We start from the raw sequence: 23,431 nt of genomic DNA on the forward strand, positions 1-23,431 counted from the left end.
ATTCCCCCCTCTTTCCACGAACCCACGCGCGCCTTGTCGTAAATTCCCCCCTCTTTCCACGAACCCACGCGCGCCTTGTCGTAAATTCCCCCCCACTTTCCACGGATCCACGCGCACCACATAGTAAATTCCCCTCTATCAAATAATAGAGAGCTTAGGCATCCTGGTTAGACAATAGAGAAGTATTCACGTTGGCATATTCGAGCGCGTGCTACCAGGTTACATAGTAGAGTCTTGTTAAAGGCGATCTGCTTTGTTTAACAAATACGATGTTTGTACGGAACCCACCATAGCTACGTGATTAGCCTACAGCTCAGGTAACCTATACCTTTACCAATATTCTCCTCGCCTCTCCTATCGTTTTCTATTTCGGGCTTTTATAATAAATTAAATTAACTTAATTATCGAAAAAATATTTAAGACGAACCGAAATTCATTAGATTTTAATTAGATTATTAAGGTAATTTAATTTTGGTCAGCTAGTTTTTGCGTTAGGATATCTGATATCGTTCGTGCATGGTACGTGCAGTTTTCGGTTGTCGACACGCTCGAGTAATAATCACGTAGGAAGGTTGACAATGTACTTAGAATCTCCCAAAATTTATATCGTCCGATTAATAATGGACACACGTTTCAAAATTTCATTAAAACGGAACAAGGAATTAAAATTCATTAATCAAATGTAGTTAAATATAGCTAATCTTCAAGTACGTGAATCTGCAATGAAATAAATAATTTTAAGATTTGGTAGCTTTAGAATCTTAAGGTGAAATGTGAATAAAAATGATGTACTGGAAAATCACCCTGTTCTTGAACCTTTTCTAATTAAAACCAAGAACCTATGTAAGATGTTTCCTGAGAATTTCCAATATTTAATTTAAATGAAACTTTATCTCAGTTTCATCTTCCTTTATTCCCAATGGGTTTTGTATTACATCTCCGCCATATTGGAGAGCTTTTAACGAACCAGCGCACAAACTTAAAATAGCTGGATACTTATACGTTCTCTGGCTTTATATTAAAGTCACACTTACGCATAAACTTATGATTAACGAAAATAAAACGAAACATAAGTTTATCGCCCAAAAAATTTAAATAAGTAACTCGAATCATTCTGGTTTAAAAATAGGCATAAAAAATATTACATCTCCGCCATATTGGAGAGCTTTTAACGAACCAGTGCACAAACTTAACATAGCTAGAGACTTAACGTTCTCTGGCTTTATATTAAAGTCATACTTACGCATAAACTTATGATTTACAAAAATAAAACTAAACATAAGTTTACGTCCCAAAAAATTTAAATAAGTAACTAGAATCATTCTGGTTCAAAAATAGGCATAAAAAATATAGTAAAAAATTGGTTTAAAAAAGGGGGGGGGGAATGTTCTCGAAATGTTTAGAAGCTGAAGTGAATGGGCGAGAAGTCGTTACTAATATAAAATAGGCCTAGGCCTACTTCTTCTATGGAGAGAGGACGCTGTACTATAGAGTGCCGTTCAAAATATCGCTCAAAAATACGTTAAAGCGAGAGCAATTTTGAAAAGGAAACCCAGGGAGAAGCTAGCGAAAACGTTTCCAAGTCACTTCTTTCTCGTCAGCTTCCAAAGCGATTTAGTGTCACGACGGGAAAAAGAATTTGGGCGAAAAAAAAAGACCCGAGCTATAGGGAAAAGAGGAGGACGATGGAAATCCCTTTTAAAAAAGGGAAAGCGGAAAATGGGAAAAGTAGTCCTAAATTCATTCAACTTCGCGTAATGGCGAACTAAGTTCACCAGGGGGATGGATATACAGGGTGTTTCTGAAAGGTCTATCAGAAATTAAAGGGGGTGTTCTTTGGGTGATTTCGATTCAAAAATATTCTATGACATTTTGCCCTAAGAGCCACCGTTTTAACGTTATGATTTGAGTGTTTTACGGATGACCCCTTAGTTAAGTTAGCATCGCCTTTCAGTTTCTTAATTAAATTTAAGGGATCATCCGTAAAACACTCCAATTATAACTTTAAAACGGTGGCTCTTAGGGCAAAATGTCATAGAATATTTTTGAGTCGAAATCACCCAAAGAACACCCCCTTTAATTTCTGATAGACCTTTCAGAAACACCCTGTATATATATATAACAGTCGATTTTCTCTCTGCTTTTTCACATGGGTATCATTGTAAGTCGGAGTATAGTAGATCAGAATAGAAGTTACCAAAAAATATGCTTTAAAACGACCACATTTTAAAAGTCTATTCAATATACAGGGTGTTTATGATAAGTCTGGAATAAATTAAAGGGGATGTTCTATGAGAAATCGATTTTCAGTCGAAAATGTAACTTCTATGACATATTGCCATTGTTTTCAAGTTAAGATTGATTACAGTATTTTACAGATGACCCCTTAAATTTAAATAAGAAACTAACTAAGACAATGATTTATAATTTAATTAAGGGGTCATCTCTAAAACAGTGACCCTGACGGCAAAATGTCAATCATAGAAGTTACATTTTTTACTCAAAATCAGCCAAAGAAGATATGGCAGACTTATTAGGGTATTTCTTATTATAATTTCATGTTAATTTATTTCTAATACCAGCACTGCTTTTCGGGGGGCTATTTTTAGAAACTTAATAAGTTTTAACACGAAATTGGATTCTGGATCTGATAATGATGCTCTCTCCCCGTCCGTTTATTTTTTTTTTTTTAATAATTTTGTTTAAATTTGCTACAGAGTTTCATCGGCAGAAGTTTTATATATATATATAAATATACTTTTAACTTGTTCAATACCAGCTAGTTCCTCAGGGAAATCTAAGGCGACTTAATACGCAATGCTTAACTTAATAGGTACACAAATAGTTCTTGGAAACTTTCGGTGAACAGACAAGAACCTAAATGAATTGGGCCCCAAGGGAGTATTTCGATAGGCAGGAAAGTCTGGTATAAATTTAAATAATCTTCAGATTTAATTAAGAATTTTTGCTTTTGGTTAAGACTTAGAGGCAAATTTAAAATTTCTAAACGCGGTAATGCATACGTAGTTTTCAGGCTATAGAGGATTTATACCATTTACACAAGGATTCAAGGCTATATTTGATGGACAAGTAGCTTCTCCTCCTTGTGCAAATTGTATGAATCCTCTTTGCCTGAAAATTATGTATTATAATTATTTAAATACATTAAGATGGGTATTTAAAATACTAATTTAAATTTAATGAAAATACCTTAATTTATAGGCTCTAATTTCTTTTCCTGAAGAACAATACGTGATTAAAATTCAAACACAAATAATTAACCAAATCAATTAATACTTCAATATTAAAAAAATTGTTTCAATATGAAACGTAATACCAAACAAGGTATGTGAGTAGATGTCAAATTTTTTTTAAAAAAAATAATACTTTGACCTAGTTTTTTTAATAACGTTTGCTATATTTTTTATAGAAACGGTCAGTAAGAATGATTGATGGCCATTGTCGATCCACAAATGTCATTCAATGATTATTTGAGTTGGGACTTAGCGTCACTTAAGGTTCGTAACCCTGGCGCGTAGAATATATAACTTCAACCGAAATATTGAACTTTTTTAACGGAAATAAAATAACGTAAAGTTATCAAACTACTTTAAACGCTTAAATACCTTGTAAATACTTCAGATTTATCAATACATTCAATGGAGTATTTAAACATACCGCGAGGCATATTTAATGTATTTCAAAGTTGAACATTTAAGTGTTCGAATTAATATATATACAAGCTTAAGTATTTTACCGAGAAAGTCTACCGATTATAGTTAATCTCTTAATACCTACATAGATTCGTTCTAAAGATATCGGTTCGTGTCTCGAATAATTAAAGTTGCAGCTCATTGGCCTAAAGGTTGTAATTTTAATGCTCTCAAAAGATGCATTGATACGTTTTAAACTAAATTCCTTAAACTGAAAGGGAAATTTGCATATAGAATTTGAGTTCAAAAGATTCCCGCATTTAATACAGTCTGTTTGGTTTATTTAACATAATCTTCGGTGTATATAGAGTTCTTGAAAATTACTATTTGAATTTAACAGAACGAGATATACCCGACTTAAAATGTTAAGGGATTTTAAGGAGGTTTCAAAGACGAGTTCTTAATTGACGAAGAAAAGTTTTAATTAAGTTTTCAATTAATAATAAGCTTAAACCTTTTAAGTTTAATTATCCTTTCATATACATTTTATCAGTTTCATCAAAAATTTAACGAATAGAGTCGTATTGAGATGGGAGGAGCTACGGGAACGTTACGTCAATATTGGTAGTCTAAATTGTATGGCCTGAGCTGACGACTTCCAATATGGTTGCCAAAACAGAGGTTAAAGATGAGAGGGTGTGACGTCACATCACGATAAAGTTCGTAGTAGCAGACGATACAACGAACACGCCTTGTAACCCTTTAATAAAAAAATACACTGAACATGTTCACCCTGAAGATATTAGAAGGGTTGTGTTTCTAAATGAGTATACTTTGAAGTAGCAGATTTCTCATAATGGCGAAAGAAACGATATTTAAAAAAGTATCTCTTTCGCGATAAAAAAAGATGAAAAAAATAGATTTGCAGGAAAATGGAAGGGTGCGAGGGGGCGTATGCCCCTACCCCCCTTTCCCCCGTTACCGTGTCACGAGCTCATGAAGGAAAAATTTCATTAAGATGCGACAAGAAGGTATTCTGGCGGAACAGAAACCTTGAAAAAATTTATCCATTAAGAGCCGCGACGGCGTTAGTCTGGAGAAGCGAGCTGCTTCCCCGAATATATGATACGATACGATGTTTTCATCAGCCGAGGAAAAGGCGGTTTCAACGGCAGCTGTTACCCATAGGCACCACCGACCGGGCCCTGGTTCCGAAATATCCAGGAGAGCCATGCAGGAACCCGACAGGATGAAAAAAAAACGTTAACAGCCTTTCTCGGTCCCCGACTAACGTACCTACAACGGTGTCTATTCTACGACATAAACTGTTTATACCAGATTTTCAATTTTTCAAAACCATTTTTTTCTTACACCATGAAAATAAGATTACCTGAGAAAAAAATCATTTCCTACGCGTGTTCTAGGCCTAGAAGTAGTCTGCTTAATAGAATCAAAGAGATTAAATACCACAGGAGGGGAATATCTTACGGTGTGACGTTCTCGACAAGAAGGTAATGATGTCGCATACCGTCAGCGAGGAAAGTTTCTGGCCCTTAGGACAAAATTTCATAGAACATTTTTAACTCAAAATCGCCCAAAGAGCACCCCACAAACTTTACTACAGACCTTACAGAAATAACATATATATATATCTCCACTCCAGGGCTGTTTAAAATTTTCGTGATGGTAGGTATTTTCTATCAAAACTTAATTCCCAGAAAAAATAAGAAGCGTTGAAGTGAAAATTCCGCTTTTAATAATAGTCTTAGCCTATAGGGTTATAAATTACGATGGAAGTTCATAATTTGAAGTAAAAACATCCCACTGAACCTCAACAAAACTTTCGGTATTTCTCAATAAATTTCATATTTTACTTATAATTTCCCACAGTGACAATATTGAAGCAACCTTAATATGAAATCAATAAAATAATATTGATGGATTGTGATCAAAGTTTCAATACCCATTTGTAAACATAAAAAAGAACTATGGGAAAAACCCACGGTTCTTTTTTAAAGACTTAGAAAAGTAATAAATGACAATGCCTATAATAAAAATTTGCAATAGATAGTGTGCATTGAAGGGGCTGGAGAAATTTCCTTCCCCAGTTTCTTAATTATCACCATGTTTCAGGGTTGCCAATAATTTGCCAGAGCATCTCATCTAAGGTTTGGAACTGACAGATAACTGAATCGAACAAGCTTGCATTCACACGTGACATGACTGGCAACACTTACATTCACACGTGACATGACTGGCAACACTTGCATTCACACGTGACATGACTGGCAACACTTGCATTCACACGTGACATGACTGGCAACACTTGCATTCACACGTGACATGACTGGCAACACTTGCATTCACACGTGACATGACTGGCAACACTTGCATTCACACGTGACATGACTGGCAACACTTGCCTGCACGCTATCTATATGAATACTATACTCAAACCGCTCTCAAACAAACGAAGCTATTGAAAAGGCTTCGCTCGTGCAGGGTTCTCGGTGGAATTTTCTTCATGCACTCGGCCCAATAAAAATCTGGCAAATTGTCGTCGAGCGAGAGCGCGGTGCATGCCGCTCGTTAATGAACGTAAGAAAAAAGCAGCTGCTAGGCTAGGGGGTCTACGGTCTGAGGCAGGACGGAACCAGATGAATATATTCAACAGGGTCTGTTCCAACTTACAGAAGAAGAAGAAGGAAGAGGAGGTAACCTCGACAAATCGATGGTGGCCTAGATTTCCGACTCAAAATCTCCTCTCGGATGAGGCAGGGTAGGAGGACGTGGGAGGTAGCTAGTCCCATGACACCATGGATATAAAATATATAAATCAGATACAACTGGTTGGTAAAAACAATCTATGGATGTTGAGTTACAATATCGCTCTTGACCTATAACCTAGCTCAATAGAGTAGTGTCGGTAGAGAGGGGAGTAGACGGTGTATCCCTCCCTCTAGGAGCGCTTTTGTAAGAGGGGATACTGTACGCGCCTGGTAGGGGGGATGACGTTTGCATATGTAGAACTGACATTACTCTATAGACAAATTCGGAAATTCCAAACAGACAAGGACGAAGTCGCCATCGGGGTATTCTCCATCGCGCCAAGAAGCAACGCCAGACGGAGTTCACCCGAGTTCATCAACTCTGGCGGAGCTTCTTGGCGAGAGGGAGAATACCCCTATGGCGACCTCGTCCTTGTCTGTTGGTTTCTCTGTTTGTAATAAACAAATTTGTCTATGAGAGGTTTCCAACTTAGACAAGGCCTTAACCTAAGAGCTAAGGAAAATAACAATATAGCACCACAATACTCTAAAAGAGGTTCAGATTCATGTTCCAGTAGCACAAAGAATTGGTGGAAAAAAAATTTATTGCTTTCAGATATCTAAGGACGCAGGCGTTCCCAGCACCTTTACTAAACGGACACGGTTATATATATACGGTTACCGGGAAGAAACGTCAAAGCCCCTAATCGCTCGAATACTCAACGTTCTTACACCCAATCCTTAGAGCTCCATTCTTAACCTATCTTTCTCTCCTGCCCCCAGCAACAAGGATAAAAATATATATATTACAACTACCATAGCGGGTATATAAATATTTTTCCGACGTTTGATATTGTGCAAGTTTCCAATATGAGAAATGGTTCGAAGTCACAGGTTATTTTGAATAGCTTCGGTTATCCAAGAACGGGACAAAGTCATTAATCTAGTATTTTTGTATCTTGTTGCGACCGTGAATAAGCAGCAACGCTTGCATTTGTTGCGGAACATCCTAATTGACACCCATGGATAGTTAGACATATTTAGACATTTAATTACGTGGTATTTCATTAAATAGGTCTAAATGATTTAGGGTCTAGCATGATTAGTTGAAGAAATGTAGTTTCCCGGGTGGTGTATAGAGGAAGTCCAAGTTTCCATCACGACCACTATATCATTACGTATTTTATCCGTCACAAGTTAACAAAAGTAGATCAACCTGAAGTTGCTATAATATATTTTTATAAAGTTGAATAAATTTATTTGGAATTTTGACAAAAATAAATAGGGGGGGAAAAGGGACCACCAAAATTTTTGAAAGTAAAAAACAAAAAAAAACGGGACCACTGGTAAGACAAAATGACATCTTTAATATATTTGAGGGTAGATTAAGGACCTTGTAGGAAAATAGGGACTTTTTGGGACCAGATAGCAGCCCTTTAATAGGGATATGAAACACGCCAATCCATTAAAGGACTCTATTCATAACTTCGAGCGAATACTATTCAGAGAGTGGCCCATAACTGCATGCCATGACTTAGTTCTTAGATGGGTCATAAACCGAAGGCGTTAGTCAGTAGGGGCGCCACATATCCTAAAGAAAATTAATAATATTTGACGCCATATCGTCTTATTTACTATAAGCCATAAGGGACGTAAACGAGCGCAACGCATCGTCAGACATCGTAATCCTGTTAGACAACTTTGATCTTTCGGGATATATTCCGAGCTGTAGATGTATATGGAGTAGAGTTCCAAGTTCCGCCGCGCACCATGCACGCGGCATAGCCAAGGGGACCAAAACAGTTCGGCCAGCATCCTTGGGCGCAGGCCTTAGATACGATACGACGGAGGACTTCCTGCACTTCCCTTAAAGACGGAAGGAAAAGCTTATCAGCCGGTCGGGACGGCATCGCGCCGGTGCAACGGACACAAAATACATTTTTTCCCTTCAATGTTTGATAAAAGGGACGCACTCATCATCTCGTATATCAGAGTGATCATTTCTCTAACTGGGAATCAATTTCAACGGTCATAAAAACCAGATCTATTTGCATTGGTAAAAAAAAAAGAGCAATGGGTATTGTTTACCAAATTTAAGGGTTTTTTAAGGTCATAATTTCTGAGGCAACATCCTGATGGGTTAACAATTAACTGTACTGTTTAATTGATTTTCTCTTATAGTAAATTTAGAAAAGAAATAAAATAATAAAAACAGTGTCCCTGACAGCAAAATGGAGATAGAAGTTTCATTTTCAACTCAAAATCGTTCACCCAAAAGAACATCCCCCCTCAATTAATGCCAGATTAATCAGAAATACCCTGTACATACGTAAAATATTTTTAAAAAGTGACGTTTTAGAAAAGTGCACTTTAAACTTATGTTAACATGAAAGTTATTTTTTAAGCCTGTATACTAATGCATCAAATAGCCGTTACGCCAAAAATTTGTAAAGGATAGGAGAGATATATAAGAAAAAAGATGATTTATGAGGGATACTCTACGATTTTTCCCGTGCAAAAGTCTTCGGAAAACAATTTATTGAGATACAAGAAGGTGCACGAGGGTCCCTTATACTCTAGACGAGTTTTTAACGAGTATGCGATACAAAAGTTCTTTTTGCATAATTTTTTTTATATAGTCTAATAGGCATAAGATGAATTGATTTTAATAACCCAGCATCTTACAACTATTAAGATCTATTAAACTTGAACGATTTTCTTTAGAAATAACGATTATTTTGAACAGTTTGATACTTAAAAACGTTGGTTCTTGGGTCTTTACAATATAAGAAATGGGGATTTGATGAAATTGTTTATAAAAGTAAAGCTACCTTATAGGTTTGGAATTTAATATCGAGTATTTTCAAGGGTCGGAAATGTATTAAACCAGGAATGCATACACCGAATAGTAATCATCGCGTACCCACCCATATTATCAACGTATCTAATTAAGCGGATTTTGTGAGGAGGAGCTATAGACTAATCATAATGTATTTAGAATTTTATCTCGGGAATAATCTATCTCGCTGACAGAACTTTAGAAAGACGTCAACATTATGTGGCGTGAAGTCCCGCCCATAAAACCAGCAGTAGAAATTAACACGCGTTAGTTATGGGAGTCGCAATTATTCCTATCAACTGTATGTATTCCAGGTTAAACTTAATATGGTTTTCTATTGGAGGTAATATTAGATTTTTAATATTAAATTTATAAACTTTGCTTTTGTAGAAAATCTCCGGTTATTTCAGGAAGTTCTTGGAAAAAATGAATAACGTTTTAAGAAGAACCGTTTCGTAAGTTTCCTATTTCAGTATTTGTACTTAAAATCGTTTAATGATCCGTAATTATCAATAAGGCAAAAAACTAAACGGAGCCAAATAAAGTATTTCTTTTCATGCCTAGGCCTAGCTTTAAATTATTTCAAGAAATTCTATCCCATTTCGAATTTAATTAATTGCTCTATTCTTCTCTTTAAAATACAGGGTGTTTCTAATAAGTTTGATAAATAAATTAAGGGTTATGTTCTTGCTGCGATTTTGAGTCAAAAATGTAACTTCTATCTCCATTTTGCCTATAAGGGACACTGTTTTCGAGTTAGAACATCCCCATAAAATGCCAGACTTATCAGTAACACCCTGTATATTTTTTTAAAAATATATTGGAGCAAGCGAGAGCTATTGGATAAAAAGGTTTTGAAGCCAATATAGTCTAGACATTCCTAACTTCGGCGTTTTGTTTCTTGGACGAACGCCCTCGAGTCTATCATCACCGATTCAATTCTGCCAATTTCCTTTTACAGTTACCGGAGAAACGTTCAAACTAAAAAAGAATAACCATCCGGAGCCGATATCAAAAAAGTAGATAGCTTTCACGATATGAGTGATTAGAAATTGACTTCTGTAGAACTCGCCAATTACGTTTGTTAACTTCCTAAACTAAACGCTTCGATGGATTCCTTATTTTCTATTAGAGAAAATGTTTTCCGCTCCTTTCAAAATAGATCTTTTATCTATAGACTAGTGGCAGCCCGTGTTATTTCTCTATTGAGTTTAATACAGTCAAAGGTGGAATACTGCCATTACTCTATACTATACTTTTTAAGCTAAAAATTGGTTTGTTTCTTCACAGGAAAGTATAATTAAATTTTGGATTTAAGAAGTTCGTCGGAGAACACAGATATTGTGGACTCGCAGGGCACAGTATCCCTTAAAAACTCTTTAAAAAAAAAACACCATTTAATTTAAAGGGGAATTCAAGCCTTCGTGTTTATTCTTCAAATGGAATACGTTAATTTTAAATCGTTCCTTCAAACATTTCCCGAAATTTTAATTAACCAACGGTATTCCAAAATGTTTTTTTTTAGTTTTATTTCGTTTCAAGGAAATAATGGGGGATTTTAATCCATTCTAGGGAAGGCGATGAATATTTAAACAAAATAATTAAACTAGGATTAAAGAAAAGAAAGATCTAAAATTTCTAAAAGTATTTTCGCCAGAATTAAAAATAAACGCGTAATTAATAATAGTGTAATTAAAGAGATTTTTGTTAAATTACAAACAAGGACTTTTTAATTATAAAGGGGAACGCAGCAAAGAAATAATTTTCGCGAACAGAGCATACAAACAACCTATAGAAGGGACCTTGATACACTATAATTCCCTTCCCTTGTTCGTGCCTTGTGTTTTGTTATAACAAAGCGCTCTCCCAGTTTTCCCATACCCTATAGGCTTTATAAGTTCCATGGATATTTTTGGTTTCATCGAAACTTATTATATTCGAGCCGTTCAAAGACTGCATTACCGCTTCAGTGATTCTTATTTCATAACAATAATGTAACGATACTCTTCCGATTGAAGTAGTGTACATTGACTAAAACGCGCGCAAAATGGGACGTAACCATACGAGACAGTATAGTGTACTGTTCCGTTCCGTTATATGGTCGACAAGGGGATGGATATATATATATATAGGGGTTCGCACAATGAGCAATTGCAATCCGATTATACAGAGCTATGGTTTGTTTTCCGGGAAAACCCGTATTTGCCAGCATGCACCGCGCCGACCGTATATCCCTTTTGTGGTCATCTAAACGTTTCCATTCAATTCTCTTTGAACAAGAGCAGTTGATTATCGATTAAGGGCTAAGCACAACCTCCCAAAGACAAAGGGAAACTATAATCACTGGCTTTCATCAAGGAAACTGTGGATAAAGGGTTCGTAGTATCGGGTTAAGGTTCCACATTAATTTCGCGGTCAGGTAATGTTTCGAAATATGAGAATTTTTGGTTGAGAGTCTGGTATTATATTGCGGTTACTCGAATTCACCTGACTTTCAAATAATTAAACCCAAGCTCGTTGCCTCTAATTCAAAGGGTTGAATAAATAATACAAATAGGCTGAAAAGTAAAATCAAGTGATTTTTCATCTATTCTTCCACTAATTATAAGAACAATCTGCATATTGAATTCAAACATTAGGAAATACTCCGATTGATTTTAAAAGTCAAATTAGCTTGAGATTTCATTGCACCTCCGACCAATCGCGTAAGACCCAGCCTTCTTGTTAACAAAATTTACGAGATAAGTTTAACAAAGCTAAGCCTAATTTTAGCCTAAAATAAGAGCTATTCTAGGAAAATTTGCTCATTTCCATTGGACTATTGAATACTTCTGATTGTGAACCATGAACAGCACTGTATCCCTCTGTTAAAGTATTAATTCTTAACTTTGCAGATGAGATAATTAATGCTCGAACCTTTCTTATATAAAAATTAATCTAAAACTCTTGAATATTAAGCTTGGATTGTCCAGGGACACTGATCCTTCCTATGAGAAACAAAAGGAAAAAATGTAACGCATCAACGAAGATGAAAAAAAATAAATAAAATGGAAAGGTGAAAAAATTATTGCAATATAGCTCTTCTGAAGCAGAAGCTCAAACATATCTATAGCGGGAAACACTAATTACCACTACCACCGCCACCACCACCGAGTCCTAATTAGCCCTTTAAAAAATTGAAAAGGAGGCCCGAAGGGGACCTTTTTTTAAAAACTTTGAAGAATAGTAATTAATGAATGAGGACAAAGGGATGCTGAAGAAGAAAAATCAATGAAACAAGATTGAGCTCGTATACCAAAAACAAATCAATACAAAGTTTTTAACAACTACCTGAAGTACAAACTGAAAACGGCTACACAATGATTCCGAGTAGATGTATGTATTTCTGATAATACTTGGTTTTACGAAGTATAACGTTGAATACCAGTATCTCACTGTTTCAACTTCTACGTGACAAACGCCTTTAGAAAACGTGGTTAAAGCTATAGATGGTAACGTTTTTTCGCACGTCAGTGATTCGAAGGAATGTGAAAAGCTGGCGACATTTTAAAATGTCTGGTAATGGAGCTTCAACGTATGTGTCCGTCTTTATTTACCGTTATCTCTCTTGAAAACGAACGTGCTTTCAAAAATAAAACACCTTCGCTATAAGCTTCACGTTTTATTTTATTGTTTATGGTCTAACACCGTAAGTTGTATACCGAACTAATTTTCGAGTTTGTGATTACAGTTTTAACTATATTGTCTTCGTGAATAAGTTTAATAATGGATTGAAATTAGTTCTCGCAAACTAAACAAATAAAGTTAGTTAGTATCCGAATAATCTCGTTACTGCCGGGTTGATAAACAATCGCGATAATTCTCGAGGAAAATCGATTCCGCTCCAATTAAAGTCACTTTTTGTCTTCCTAATTAGCGGGATATTGGGCCAGCTGCAAAGCCTGCAAAACTAGGGTTCGAAAATTACGGTAATTTTGGAAAATGGTAAATTACGCGGTAATTTACCGCGTAAATTACCGTTCATGGTAATTTACGAAAATTCAAAAATAAATTATATTGATCGTTTCTAAGCTAAATATTGAAAAATACCACTTGAATATAGCTATACCTTTCAAAGCATAGTGTCGTACATTATTTAAATACCGAGTTTTGATGTTTGCAGTTCACATAATACTTTTGAACAGCTACATCCACTTTCTTCTTCTTACCCATTTTGTGAATTATTGCTATTTCACCTTTTTAGAACAAAATTCTAGAGATGGGCCGATACCAGTTTAAACCTATATATCGGTACCGATACAGATATTGGTATCGGCCCATCTCTACAAAATTCTAACAACTACAGGGTTTCCAGCTGACGCAAAGGAACTCGACGACAAGAATAGACCAGAAAATAAAATTTCATTTCCTTAATCAAATTTTTTCCACGCTTACTGTTCGATTTCTATGACTTACTCATGTCTCATGAAAAGAAATAAGTGTGCATGCGCGGCTAGAGCAAAATATGGAGCTTTTAGACCATTTTCCAAGAGAAAGACATGAGAATTCGGTGGTAAATTACCATCGTGGTAATTTACGACGGTAAATTACCAGGGTAATTACCGTTTTCGTAATTTACCCGGGAAAATCGTAAATTACAGTTACCCTGGTAAATTACCGTGTAAATTACGATGGTAATTTACCGATTTAGAACCCTATGCAAAACACATCAGCAGCAACATGTATTTACCGACCCTTTTCGCTAATCACGTGACATTACTCTATCAATTGCTATAGCGGGGCGCAATTTAAAAAATTCAAAAACAAAGGCTTAAAAGAATTCGCAAAGACAAGGCTTAACAAAATTTTCGAACTTATATTCTAGCTTTCTATTAGTACAATATAAGCAGCGTGTGTATGGAACCGGACTCGTGAAGGTATGGAATTTAATGTAAATTATCTTTGTACTTCAATCAGCGCTTCGGGTTTAAGGAAGGGATGAAGGCTGAATATGACAGCTATTCATTACAAAAGCCATCAGAATATAATCTACCGGTTCGTTAAATGCGGGAATAGCATCGTTACGCAAACGTTGTCTTAAGAAAGTCAAGAGAATCCCGGCCTCGGTCCCGCGCCAAAAATGAAGATGATAATATAACTTCCGAAAAACTTTGAGAGAACGGAGATGAAACGCGGCGAGTTCCGTTCTTTCGATCGATGAAATGAGGTTTTTCTATCTCGTTTCCGGCTTATACCCATCCGATCTATTCAGAAATGGGAGCTAGCTAGCCGAGGTTAGCGGGCATGCAGTGTAATTTAAGCGAAGGATAATTGATTCCCGCGGTGCCCGATTTCGCGCCATATCGGGACATGTGCCATCAGCACGTGCAGCATCAAATTTGTAATTGGCCCAAAATTAATAGGAACCTTCACTCTAGTAGCCCATTAATGACAAGAAGCAAGCACACTAGAAACCGTAAACCAGTACCCCCTTAAAATGAAAAAACACGCAAGTCAATAGCTTTGTAGGCTTTGAAAGTTACGTCCATTTTGAATTTAAACATTTCCTACGGTAAATTGAGAATCTTTCTCGTCCTTAAGTCTATTTTTGGAAGGTTCCTAATAAGTCCGGTGTGGTTGTGGGCTCTGCATAGAAGTTTAGAAGAACTAGCGATGGCAATGTCTTTTCTAAAACTTGGGCAGTTTGAGACGGACTTTTAGACACTTTGATAGCTGCGTTCAGCGAGAGAAAGCGATCACAGTGCTTGGAAAGATATACCAACTGTACCTTAACTTACTGGCGCTTTATTCTTTTGCTTATGATGGAACGGATTTCCTGTCATGGGTTGGACGTATTTTCATTGTCTTGGACGGATTAAGGGGATCATGTTGCAATTTCCAAAGGATGCAAACCATCGTGGCTAAACAAAAAAGCTATTATTTTTTGTCGGGTTGCGTAGTATATCCCCGTTGCCATCCGAGCTATAGGGAGAAGAGAGCTTCGGGCTTCTGAAAGAAAACTATTTTAGGAACAATAGCGGGACTAGACAGCTAGGGCTTCCAGCTAGGAACGCTTTTTTTAAATGAAACTAAGGAGGCGTGTATGAAAGAACGCATGCACCTACTTGATAAGAGTTAAGGGGGGTTTTAGTAACTAGAGGGTGAAATATTCTACAGCAGTTTAGCTCTTTTATACGAAATACTATGCAAATTTTTACGGGTTTTAATGCACAGTTTGTATAAATTTATGTATTTTACCAGAATGGTGTACAAGGTATTTCAGGGCCATTTAAGATTAAGGTTAACGCTCTTTTAACTGTTTAATCGAGTTCTTCAAGTTTCATAAATTAAACTATCTATTGCGATTAAATTAATACCAAAGTGTTAGGTAATAAAGGCTCCATTAGAAAAATGAATAATTTTAGGACAATGATGCGTTTAAACGGACCATTCTTGCACATGATCCATCCAAGCGGCACATATGCTTCTTGGAGTGAGGGAACTAACCCAAGATGGTGCCCTCCATCCCCTGCACATGTGGTGTTTGATTCTCTTCTGGAATTAAAGGAATGGTCTATTCTGTACCAACATACAACAAAAATAATGTCGTTGAATCGTGGCAATACCCTTTGGCCAATTTCCTCTTGGTCATTTTCCTCAGTAGATATCATTGTTATTGCAATAAGTTTCCAAATGGAAAGGAACTAACTGGACATTAGATTTTCCAATAAATTTACGCGGCCCCATGAAGTCCAATTCTAGTCCATTATTACAAGCGCCTTAAATCCTGCAGACTATCTTCCTACTAAAAGCGAGATTTAACTTTTTTTTATTGCCTTCCACAGAAAACAACCTAAAAATCCTTTCATATAAATCTATAGGAGATTGACTAGCGGATATTTCTTCGTTTAAGACTTGGCTATAAGACCTAGACGTCGAAGTACAAAACAATCAACAATGTCTTCTCTAATTCAAGGCCTTAACAGTAAGTTTTATGGCATTGCCGAAGTCCTGTCTTGTTAAGTTATACCATGAGCCCAGGACTTGATTTTTCAGGGTGCAATTGAATGTAACAATAGTTGGGAAGAAAATGAGGTTTACTTGGGTGGTGTGGTCAAGTCACAAGCGGCGAACACGGGGTACATTGTCACTGCGAAACATGTCATACAGGAGTGATCATATTCTCGACCACGCGGCCTAGAGTTAGAAAGGACGGTGTTTTGATAGTCTCATTTCGCTGGGAGACTACTTTCCGTTAGTCTTAGCGGGCAAATCTCGCGAAGGATCTTTGTTAATCTTGTTTGAGAAAGGACGGTATAGCGACGTTCAAAGCCAGAGCAGATACAGAAATTTAAGATTTGCCTGTACCATATCCCATAGGGTATAGTAAGCAGCAAAAAAGTACTTAGAGTGACGCCAAACCCCCACGTACAGGCATTGGCGGGATACAAGAGGAAGTAAGTGGATTTTGGACCCCTTTTTTTGCCGGTTACAGCTAGAGCTTGATGGCATAAAAACACTAAAGCTTACGTTAAGCTTATCCTTCGAGAATACTGTATCGTAAACGCCAGAATAGGATTCAGGAATCTGCCGTTTTTCTTTACATACATAGCTTTCGTCTTCTTTTTGGGGCTGCAGCTTGCAGTTTTTTTATAGCGAGTAATAAGTCTCGGACCTACGACTACAGTAAACCAACCCCCCCATCCATACACTAGTTTCCGTTTTTTACAACCTCTGTAACGTATCAAAAGACACGAGACCGAACCATTTTCGCAAATAACGCGATTAATCTAGTTAAGGAGACTTTAACAAGATCGATTTTTTACAACTCTTTTCTCGATAATGAAGTCCGAAGAAAGAAAACAACACAGTTTAGTAGAAAAAATGCAACGAAATTTACGAAGCATAATAATCTCATTATAGTCGTTAAGAATGAAGCTATCTGGTGTCCATCAATGTGCCATGCAAAGAACATCCTCCAATAATTTATGGGCAGACTTATCATAAATTTAACACCTGGTATATATGTTAGTTCCCTTTCTAATGAAGTTTTTAGTTGATGTTTTGACATTTCAGAATAAACCTTACCAAACTTAATTCCAGTTTCAAAGCTATAACAACTGGATTAGGGTACATACACCGGATGTTTGTACTAAACTCAATAATATAGAAATAGTGCTCAGGATGATACTTGGTAAACAGAAACTTTAACTTAGATGGGCCTAACAGTGGTTTTAAAGGGTTTCAAATTATGAAAAACGTTTCCCCCCAAACCCCAACTGCAATCTTAGCAACGCACGAGGTCTAAGAACTTTCTCCTGGAGGCAATTTGGTTGAAGAGAACTTGAATCCGCGAGAAGTAAGATAGCGCGTTGTCCTGTACGCTAGCGAAAGGATCAAGCGTTACCAAGGAAACGGAGCTTAGCGAAAAATCTTTTTAGTGTATATTGTTCGAGAGATTCCAGCCGTTGGCACACACAAAGTTGAAGAAAATCTCGAAAACACCCTTCCTGGCTAATCGTTTTAAGTAAACAACGACGCGGTTTGTCAACAAGTGACTGGGAAGGACCGAAGAGTTGACAATTCGAGTGGCGACGGCCTAGTTTCCATCCAACATGGTTTCTTAATTAACTGGGCATGCGCCCAACATTATTAGCAAAGAGAATTCACACCAAAATATTTACTCTCCTTCCAAAGAATTCAAAGATGAGTAATAAAAATTGAGTAGGATGAAATAAGTTTTATGAATTGAAGAACAATTGTTTTCGCTCTCATACTTGAATGAAACGCATTATGGTAATAGCTCATAACATTATTATCCCACAATTCCTAATACTTCATTAAGACAAAAGGAAACCATGGGAATACATTAACCTATTAATTACAGAACCATGTTTACGTCGAGTATAAGAGGGGAGACGTGTTTCATCTTAGCACTCTAGGGATATTGCAATATTCCCGTTCGCTATGTTAATATTTATTATTATAGGCTCTAACTGCGTGAGGACTATAGAGGGATTAAGTGTTCAAAAGTTTCATTCCCAAAACTTTGCTAGTGATTAATTTTCAACAAAAAGAATACACATTAAAGGCCCTTGTTATTGCAGTCTGTTATTCGAGTTCGTGGCCCCCATACTTTCAAAACTCCAAAAAACGTTAAGCAAACTTAGTGGACAAACTTAACTTGATGGATTGAAATTGGCTTTTAAAGCTGGTGTACACAAAACACTCCGCGTACTTAAGTATAACCCGTACAGTACGTCATGGCCAATACTGATTATTAGTAAACATTGCAACCTGATTTACAGTTTATGGCATATGCCACGCGGTATAGTAGCGAACGGACAATGCTTTATTAGACCAGACAATACGCGCGTACTCTATCAGTTCTTGGAACTAATTTAGTCCGAGTCTATTTGACAGATTCTCTGACGCAGGATGCATCGATTTGACTTGACCTAACAACATCTACTGGCAATCTGATCACATGGAGTAATATTTAATGAGACGCAGCTGCGATGCAACGCGCTAGTAAAGACACTCTCTCCAATCAAATTACTCCTTGGAACACGATATTACTGTTCCGAAACATGGAATACCGTCAGCTTAAATCAAACCTACTGTGAAAATGGGTCCAAACTTGGTCAGATTCTTTGCGGGATCACCTTTATATCTAGGGATCGGGTCCCTCCCACTACAATTTATCAAAAAAGTGATGATAACGGGGTGAAAGGAGAAACAGGGATGGACGGACGACTATAATTCGATTAGATATCGGAAAGTAGAAATCGAATTTCCAATTAATCGATTAATTGGATCGAAATCGTTCATCACGGCTGGGGACCCTCTCTCACTCTCTCTCGAGCAGCACACGCGTCTACCTAGATGAAATCAATAAGGATGGGCGCTGGTACGGGACGGGACGGTGGTACAATGCGATCTCTGGTAGGTTCCGTTCTATCTCGAACGTAATGGTGTGGTAACCGAAGAGGAAAATTGAACGTACGTAGCATCGAAAGGATGGGTTGAGTTGAGCCTTTCGCGTTAAGAGGGACGATACCCGCTAGATTTGGTTGCCAACATCGGACAGGGACAATCTGTGCCCGGGCATTACCGAAACGACCCGAGTTAAATGGTCCATAACGTATAAATCTAAGGAAACTCGCCTATAACTTGGAATGGCTACAACACAGACAGAGAAGATTGTAGTGGTTTACTCCTCCCTCTGTTTGGGGCTACGTCACGCACCCTTGTTTCGCTCCTATTCTATGATTTATATCTATTCCTAAAATATAACGATACTGTCCTTACAGACGTTATACGTAATACGTACGCTCTTGTATACGATCGATGACTCGTAAAACGATCATTCAGGAAATTATCTCCTTTATGGCTGGCAGATTTATCTTTTCCAAACTTGTGGTGATATCGAATTATATTTAGCCCTTTAATATCTAACCCGCACGATGGCTCCGAGGAGGTAATTGGCCGAGATTCAAACATATTGTACTCTGGGGTATCGCGATAACTCATAAACTTTCAATGAAAGCATAACCTGAATCCTTAAGAAAGGATAAAAGTTACCTACCAATATCCAGAAATAATATTTCGTCGCGTTTAGGATATGATTTTATAGGAATTATAGGCCCACTGCCAAGGACACTCCAAATTTTATAAACCTCACTGTTTAAATGTTTACAATTTATGGAGTATATCATACCGAAAATGAAGACATTTGACCATTAAAAAGAACTGTCTGTATTTAACGACGTTATTTGTAGTTTGCGTCAGCGCTGATATTCCTTTTAATGGAACATTGCACTTAAGCAATCATTTATATTCTAATCATGGCCTTATTATCCTCAATTTTATGAGAGGAAAGCGGGGGAGGAGGGGTACAAGAATAAGCTTTGCATGAACTGTTCCAATTAACGTCCGTTGGGATTCCACAAATTGACCGGGTTTTTTTATTTACATAATGTTTAGCTTTGATGAACGACCCTATTAACACCCCAGTCATGTTATAGAAAGAGGTCCAAGAATTAAATGTAACGAGAATAGAAATATAAATACTTGCCATGTACAGGGTATTCGAAACCTGTGTAATTCGTAATTAAGATAAGTCAGTACGTAAACTTCAATGACAGACAACATGCGCTATTTTTTAAAACTCGTCATCGCTAACTTTCAACTTAGATAATTAAACTTATACATACACAAAAACCATAAAATATAATTTGATTTCATTAAAAATAATTACATTCTACTAATTATACCAAAGGTAAATTAGTATAATTAAAACATAATTTAGATAAAACGTTTGCTTACATTAAGGTTAATTTATCTAACGAAGTGAAACCAACTCAAATTAAGCTTTCTCTACATTAAGTGTTCGCTATACCCTGTACAGAGTGTGGCGGGTAAGCTAGGTCAGAGAGGGGTGTCGTAGATTGGACAGCTAATTTCCATACTAAATACGTAACGTTTCCGACAGTGGGGTCATTTTGAAAACCCAAAAGCGTGAGAAGAAACAGAGCAACCGCGGCGCAGCTACTGACTAGCGGCGCTCGCTTCAGTTGAATTATGAAATAAGTTGCCTTAATATGACAAGTTAAGTCTATTAGTAAAATGTTTCTATATTTAGAATTGGCAAACCCGGGTCTTCCGTAGCGTGGCGGTCGAAATCCAGCTCATAACCCAACCTAATGGGATTCACTTCGTGCTATTCATTATTGATGAGAAGCCGGCCAGAAGCGCGTTAAAAACAGAAGTAAGCACTTTGCGAGTCCAATAATATAGCTAAGACGGGCTCCATCTGGCGTTGCCTGGTGGCGCGAGGGAAATAACCTAAGAGGGCGCCCCCCCGCTGTGTGCTGGTTCCTCTGCATGTATTTGATGGAATTGTCTATTGATTATCATTATACCAATTTTAAAACAGGAAAAATAAGCCCACAAAACAAGAGTGTACAGAAATCAACATGAGACGTATGGGGCCGCGGGCGCCAAGTTTCCTAATAAAAACTGTATGAATTCTTGGTATCACGAATAGAGTCTGCAGTTAAGATTGATGCTTCATACCCAAGGGACTTCTGTTTTAAATAAAAGGCACGTGGAGGATTATAACTTTAATTTGCCGTCGTACACAGCGAATTACGACGAGTTAAAACGCTCCATTATGAAAAGTTGACTTTTAAATTACACTTGCCGCCTCTTTTAATGGCGTTATCTTCCCCGTATATACTTTCGCGAATAATTTCCTCAAATTTAAAACTTTAATCTTCATAAGCATCGCCTCTAATTCCCAGAGATACTCCGCGGGTTAGCTGGGTTTTTGGCAAAATTTTTATACCGCATGCAGTTTCCCCTTTCCAGAGCTGGTATTAGATTAGCAATGAGGTTTTAAACTAAAGATATATAGAGTTAAGTTAAAGTTCGCTTTAATTATTATAGTTTTCAGGGTTGGTTCGTTATTTCCTCATTTCCTAGTACGGTTTATCTTACCTTAACATTCAAGGAAAGGAAACGCATTTAGAGAAAAGCGTGTTGGACCATAATGGATTAATTCTAAACTTAGCAGAGAAAAGTCATTTTCGCAACACGCCAATATTGAAGTTTAAATGTCTGTAAAGAAAGTTTCTTATACATCGGAATAAGTTTCCAAAATTATCTAGATATACAGGGAGTTTCTGATAAATTAAAGAGGACGTTTAAGAACATTTAAGTCACTCGCATATTTTTTTTAATCCAGTATCATGATAACCAAGATTGGGTCCGAGTACCCTTACTTATATAGATGAAAGCCCAATTTAGGATATATCTTCGGTAAAAAATACAATAAATTTTATATACAGTGGAAAGATACGGCTCATATATTGCCAATGTCCATTTTTGTTCCATACCTTTCAGTTTGACGCGATGAAATAAATTAATTCAACTGACTTTTCTCGAGGCTTTCTTTTCTTTCTGGGGATAAGAGTGTACAATTTATATGGATGATGCAGAAGGCCATACCTAAAGAGTTGTTCAGGATTTTAGCATGGAAACAACTAGTAGAAAAAGCCATACAGTCCGTCTATAGGATATAGGCAACAACTGTATTAAATATTAGATAAAGTAGTTCGGGCTAAGCGTTGATTATAAGTCAATCAGGACAGGTATTTTCACAGATACAGACTTCTAGGTATGTCTCTCTGATATCTGGAAGATGGGTTGAATTCAACTCGAAGGCTTCTACGGTTTTTTTTCCTTCATTTCCGATCTCTTTCATGCAGGAAAAGGAATTTCTTGGTGGAAAAGCCAATTTTTGAAGGTATTGTTAAGTCAGTTATAGAAACTTACAAAACTCCGCCGCGGGCAAGATAGAGAGAAAACGTATTTTAAATAGGCTTTTGTACATTTGAACCCCGTGGCGTGCGTGCCAGGATGATCTAAAGAGGATCTATTTACGTGTGTGGAGCTGGGGTCTTTTTCAAATGTCATACGTTGTAGTAATACCTAAAGGTACTTGCCTACAAGACCACGGGGCCAAGTTTCATTTATGCACAAAACGACGTGAAACTCGAATTATAAAGAGAAAGAAGAAAGAAAGAATTCGGAAGAAGCAAGCGGCAAAACCTTCATTTCTCGCTTTTTCTTTACAAGGTGGAAATCACGGTCAATACAAATCCAATTATATCATGTCCCTTGTCCTGTAATGTTGTCAATAAGACCTTCCTCGCTATTCGGACCCTTCGTTCCGTCCCCGTTTCTTTCCTGTTTAGATGCCAAGGAACTTGGGCTGGTATGGAATGCGGGTCACTATTGATCCCTGCCCGACCCGTGTACCAACTATACCATACATATCCAGACCAAGAAAGCTGGACTTATGCCTACTACCGAGTCCGAGATGAGCGAGTTCGCCGCTAATTTGGACCTTTTCTAAGAAAACACGAACCAACAAAACGTTAATTAGTATATTGGTTGGATCAAATTGGATTTCCTTTAGATTAATATCTAATTCAGAACGGAATTAGGCTTAGCCGTAAATAAAAGATGGCGAGAGAGTAATTAGGGACGAGGTTCTACACGATATTTAGGGTTACTTTGTGAAAGAATGAATACATATACAGTTTGTTGTAAATTTGTATTTCTTCTAGGGCACAATGATTCCAATTAACTGTATGTATTCCTGCTTTACAAATTGAGATATGACA

General features: G+C 37.0%; 1 protein-coding gene across 2 annotated transcripts in view; it reads right to left on the bottom strand.

The window, feature by feature from the left end:
• Nucleotides 1-15,909, bottom strand: part of LOC149650696 (protein O-mannosyl-transferase Tmtc3-like) — a 53,636-nt gene extending 37,727 nt beyond the window's left edge. Inside the window, exon 1 of one of the 2 annotated variants that reach the window (XM_089847307.1) lies at nt 15,038-15,909. The gene's annotated coding sequence lies outside the window, so the exon portion shown is untranslated. Of the gene's footprint in view, nt 1-15,027 lie in introns of both variants that reach the window. The other variant, XM_089847306.1, reaches the window with a different exon arrangement.
• Nucleotides 15,910-23,431: the final 7,522 nt, after the last annotated feature.

Source organism: Phalangium opilio, unplaced genomic scaffold (assembly GCF_054372755.1).
Source record: "Phalangium opilio isolate 3A_F unplaced genomic scaffold, DU_Popi_V2 ptg000082l_1, whole genome shotgun sequence".
NCBI classification, from domain to species: Eukaryota; Metazoa; Arthropoda; class Arachnida; order Opiliones; family Phalangiidae; genus Phalangium; species Phalangium opilio.